The sequence below is a fragment of the Propithecus coquereli genome, unplaced genomic scaffold (assembly GCF_000956105.1).
Source record: "Propithecus coquereli isolate 6110/MARCELLA unplaced genomic scaffold, Pcoq_1.0 Scaffold220, whole genome shotgun sequence".
Classification (NCBI taxonomy): Eukaryota; Metazoa; Chordata; class Mammalia; order Primates; family Indriidae; genus Propithecus; species Propithecus coquereli.
Genome location: NW_012147190.1, coordinates 3,427,285 through 3,433,228, shown reverse-complemented (window position 1 = coordinate 3,433,228; position 5,944 = coordinate 3,427,285). Strand labels below are relative to the sequence as shown.

Sequence of the window (5,944 nt, the reverse complement as noted above, 5' to 3'; positions counted from 1 at the left end):
TGGTCTCGAACTCCTGAGCTCAAACAATCCGCCCGCCTCGGCCTCCCAGAGAGCTAGGATTACAGGCGTGAGCCACCGCACCCGGCCCAAAAATTCTTATGTTTGATAGTTCCTCTTTTCCAAAAAAAGGTTCAACACATTTTAAAAGAATTAATTTGCTCCCTCTCATTCAACATCCTGTAATTCAATACATCAGCAATTGATGCCTAGCATGGTCCATGGCCCAGAAACTGTATTGAGCATTGGACCCTTAGGAAGAATGCACCAGGTTGCAGAGGTATATCCACTCGTGGTTATGCATAAGCTTGTAGGGCAATGCATGCAGGCAATGGTGTGTTGGGGAGGGGAGGGGATGCCAATTTGGAATACGTCGATAATTAGTTAATATCAGAAAATCACAACTTGGTCCCCTGATCTCACTCTTGTGTACATATGCCCAGTCTACATTCTTATCTTCACACACTCATAAATTTGAACTAGCTGAGATATATACAAAAAAAAAAAAAAAAAATTAGCCCGTATATGTCCAAGGCCAGTGACAAAGAATAAATATTCTTAAATTAAGTAGAATGAATGTTCATGCCTTGAAATATACCTGCCTCTTAAGAGCCCAGAAGTTCTATATTGAGAACTTCCTAATTCCCATTCAGAACTTCGTCACTGGTCTCCCTGCATCTTACGTCACCAAAAATGACTCATTTACTAATGTCAGAATTATTATGTTCTTTTCTATCATTAGACTTTCCATTCCACTGAAATCATACAACAATCAACTTTAGTCTTGAAAGGGGTGTTTTTACACCTTAACTGACAGACAAGAAGGCTAGGATCCAGATATGGCAAATGCCTTGTCCGGGGTTGCACTGGTAGCAATAAATTCCACTGGTCAATTTCAGTGCTTGCTTCATCCCAACATTTTCTCATCTTTCCTCTAAAGTGTTGGGCCTAGTTCAGAGACTCTGATTCTGTTTGATTTAGACTCCTTTCATGCTGTTGGAGTCTAGGGGGCCTTCCTCTGATTTCTATCTTTTCTTGTCCACATCCTATAACAATCACTCTCCTTGGGGCCAGGTTGTCCTTGCTGGGTCTCTGACTTCAAACACTTGCTGTACATTACCCCTGATCTTGTAAAATGGCCTTGTTTCCTCTCTGGCAGCAAAATTACCACTTTGCTGCCTGGCAGGGTGTGTTACTCACGTGGGCAAACTCCTGTGGCTTCAGCCAGCAACCCTGCGGCAACAGGATACGACAGCTGCCTCCCCTGTGCTGGTTGAGCCACAGGACCAAAATGACCTGCCGATGTGGTGACATTTGGACTGCAGGAACAACAACCCCAAGAACTTCTTTCTTTATTTCCCTCCTGAGTTTTCCTATTTGATTTGCTGTAGAAGTTACTATCTAAATAATAATAGTCATCAGAGAGAGTTTAAGCTCAGTGTGTTTTTAAGGGCTATGGTAAATCTATTTCTTCACCAGAAACAAAAATGAATAGTATAGTCAAGCCTGATTTGACATAACCATAGTAAATTTCAAGCAAAGAATATCTTTCTTATCTCTTGGCCTGGAACTGTGGTAGGCACTGTGGACAGAATTAAATAATTCATAGGTCTTGGAGATAGAAGACTGTTTAAAATATTAGAGGGCCTAGTATGCTGATCTTAGAGAGGAAATAAGTGACATTTTCTATTAAAAATAGATGACAGCTGAGGACTACTGTGCCCAGAGTCACCAGACTATGTGTGGATAGGACCAGAGTAACAGTACTTTGGTCTCAATGCTTGCTGCCTCTCTAACAGAATAAACAAAGCACTGACTTTCAAGAGTATGCTATCATGTTTCTTAGATTCTAATTTGAATTTTCATCCATAAAATATGTTATTAAAATATTCTCTAACTGAAAGAGTAAAATGTGTCACTGTTTTATCCTCCAAAGAGAATCATTCTCCTCCCACATACATGGAGCACTAAAATACTTTCCTCTAGTAAAATTTCTAAGGATCATGATGGAGAAGAAAGAGGGCAAGCCTCCAGAGTAGGTTTTCTTTCTAGATGCATCTTGACTTTTAATAGCATGAATTACCTGTACGAAACCTGCTTTTTCTTTCTATTTTAGGCAAAAGGAGGACAGACATGCTTAGTTCATTGGGACAAAAATATGACTGTAAGACATAAAGTACCATAAAAATGAAAGGCATTGTTTATTCTCAATCTTTTCTTTAGAAATGTGTGGAGAAAAGATATTTGTGCATCTCTGGGCACCGTCACATTATCACAAAAGACTTAATGAATCTTGTCAAATTACCAGTGTCCAGGGTTAAGAGACATCATTCAGAACCAAAAATCCACGAAAAATTTAAGTAAAATGGCATTAGTCTAAAGTTAAAGACCCTTACAATAGGATATCCCTTTTCCTCATCTGCTTACCCAAACAATCTCTATAGGGCGTTTCCCAGGAGATAAGAGAACAGGAGAGTCAGAAATGCCTAGTTAACAATTCCATATCTACTATTTGCTTGACACAGACATAGATTCTATGACATAAACATAGGTCTCACAGATTCTAATTCTCCCTAAGCTTCAAGTGACTATCTTTCAAGGTAGGGACAACTATGACTTACCTCATAAGTAAGTTTCTCCTGTTTTTTTAGAGAATTTGAGATAATACATAATATATAGATACATACACGCATATATACATATATTTATTTGCTCAGCAAATCTTAGCTCTTGCTATATTTTTCAACTATTTGCAACATATGTTTGCTTCCATTCTCACGACTCACCTACACTTTATTTTTTTGTTGCCTGGAAGAACATCCACTTGCCACCCTGTCTTTCCTTCACATCTTTTGATACCAAATTCATGTACCTCCTAACATCACTGATTGTCCCAGCCCTTATCCACTTTTCTGTCTACTTAGCTATTATAACTCTTGTCGCTGTTCTGTTCTCTCTTGTAAGTATAATTATTTCTGTTTTGATTTATCCCCTTTCCTGGCATGAAAGCTCCCTAATGGCAGAGGGCACATTATTCTCATGTACGAGTGCTCCACAATGCCTACCAAGTGCATAGAACATAGCATATGCTTAATAAACACATGCTGACTCAACAAATGAAAGAAAATCTAAATAATTTCCAAGATTTGGTGGAGGAGGCAGGCAAAGAGGGGAACAAAAAGCTTTATGATTATGTTACATTACACTTTAATATATTATTTTATATTATTAATATATTACATTACAAGTACCATTTCTAAATGCTTACTGTTGACAAACACTACAGAACAATATGCAAGCATTATTTCACTTATCCATTGAAAATAATCCACAATGTCATGGAATTATTTTCATTTTAGAGGACAGCAAATGAAGGCTTAAGCAAGAAACACATAGGTAATAAGTGTCAGGCCTTGGATTCAATCCCTCTCAGATGACAAAGATCACACTCTACAGTTATTATGCTATTTTTCCCATCAACTTTATTGTTTAGGGCACAGTTTCTCAATCTCAGAATTACTGACATTTGGATGATTCTTTGTTGTGGACGACTGTCCTGTGCCTCCTGGGACACTGAGCAACATCCCTGGGCTCTACCAACAAGATACCAGTAGCATCCCCAACCCCAAGTTCTAACAATCAAAAATATCTCCAGACATTGCCAAATGTCCTTTCGGGTGAAATAGCCCTCCACTGAGAATCACTAGCTTAGAGTTACAACCGTCCCACTGCCCAGCAGTGACCGGTGGGGAGGAGGGATTTCTAGCAGGCAGCAAATGTGATAGGCTAAAGGAAATGTAAGAGACCTGGCTACCCCCTACACTGGATCATCAGCTGTTGAATAATTGGGAACTGGCAGCATAAGGAGACTGGATGTCAATTTAGAAGGAACACATTGAATTTCTGATATGCGAAGAAAGCCAATTTTGTGAGCCATTCAAGCTACAGGTTTGCCTTGGTCCCGCCTACTCTATTGTAAGCCTAGCAGCTTCAGCTGATGGTAAAATAGGCTTTTGTCAGAGTCCAGATGAGGGCTCAGCTTGGGGCTGTCACCGTTTTGAGTAGAACACCTGTGGTTTTGAATTTTTCCAGGGCTCCCCTGCTGCTGAGTGCCATCCCGCTTTAGGTATTTATAGAGCACTGCTTTGTTTTAAGTAATGCCATATTGCAAAGGTACTTTGAGTCAAACTGGACTTTATGACAATCAATTATTTGATATAGGGATAAGGCATTTGGGACGTATTTAGATCCATTTTGATACATCATTCAGTGAGTCTAATATTTTCTAAAGGAAGAGGCAATAGATTATTTCTCATTAGATATATTTTAACCAGAGCTGCACTAGTGAAGGGCTAAACAAAGCACCTATTTTTAGAACCAGAAAATAGGGGCATCAAAAAAATGAGAAAAAAATTTTGAAAATATTTAGTTTTTGATATTTTTCAATACCATCATAATCATTATGGGGAAAATTAGACCTCCTTTGAATTTTCTTGCATTTATGTTATGATTGGTAGATTTGAGAGCAGAGACAAATCCAGAATTTCAACAGAGAAGCAGCTTATTGGCAGCAATCTAGTTGGTCCATGGTGCTAGGAAACATGTCTGGAAACCATGTTAGAATGTTTGGAGGGTTCACAATGAAGTATTGCACAGAAATTTAATAGAAGATATGGGGAAAGAGTTAACCACCTACACCCCTCATCTAACCTACCCCATCTTCCCCTTAGATCATACAATGGCACAACCACAAAGAAGGAATACCAGGATCTTTCTAGTGCTTAGAGGCTTCAACGGTCTTAATTTAACCCTTAATTTTAGGGAGTAATGACAAAACTCAAAAAAATATTTGTAGTAGTTGGAACTGGTAAGGTAAGGCTTTCAATATTCCGTCCTTCAAATCTCTCTCTATAGTCAAGGGCAGCATGACAATGGCCCAGTACCCATCTCCACAATGAAAAGGAGGACAGGAGGGAGGTATAACTTTCTTCCCTCTCTATGCCCATGTTTCTAGCAACTGGCCTAGTGCTTCAAGCACAAGGCCAGGCTCATCATTCTGTTCTCAGCATAGACATCGCTCCTTTAGAAGTGAAGGCCCCTCCAGCCTGAGTTACACAATCTTGCACGTACTGTTCATCTCTAATCATAGCCTTTTTCAGTGTTTTGTTAAAGCTCATTGATTTGTTTCTTTTCCTGCTAGACAAGAAGCTTCATGAGGGAAGGGACTCTCCTGACATCACTCACTAGTATAATCTCAGCCTTCTACAAGAGCCTGGCACATAAAAGCACTTATCAAATACTTAGGGTGTGAATAATTCAATAAATAAAGAAGTACTCAATGCATGCCAGATGAAAAGAAAAAGGAAGAAAACAAATGAACAATGTAATCACTATAAATACAGTTATTGACCTAACTAATGACAAATTCATCAGTTTTGCATGTCTGTCATTTAAAAAAAAGCATCACAACCCTGTGAAGAAGAGAAGCCACATTGGGAGTAACGACAATACTCAAAGAAAGTGTAGATGGGGTGGGTGGGACATTCATTCTCAGCAACATAGCCATGAGGGCTTAGACCTTTAAAATGACAAGGAAACCAGCAAAACACGTAAGAAGAGGTCAAGGACCAAACTGATCTTACGTGTGGTGTAGGTACAGGTATATCTCAAAGCCATGATAGGCTCTGAAACCATGAAGGCAGGAATAACTGTCTAATTGTTAAAGTAGCATACCAGATAAAAATGATAGGAAAAGACAGCAGGAAAGAAGCTGTTGACAATTTCTTTTCAAAACCTAAACAAAAATAAGTCTCCAGTTCCAAAGGCCTTAAAAACAGAAAGATAATTAGTCTCTTTGGGTTTGAGTCCTAACTTCTAAATGCCTGAATTTCCTTGTCATTATTATATGAAATTCCAAGGTCAAAATCAAAGAGATAAAATCATAAAC

At 38.8% G+C, this 5,944-nt stretch overlaps 1 protein-coding gene across 1 annotated transcript in view; it reads right to left on the bottom strand.

Moving 5' to 3' along the window:
• Positions 1–5,944, bottom strand: part of GABRA6 (gamma-aminobutyric acid (GABA) A receptor, alpha 6) — a 15,650-nt gene that overhangs the window by 661 nt on the left and 9,045 nt on the right. The gene's annotated exons all lie outside the window — the stretch shown is intronic.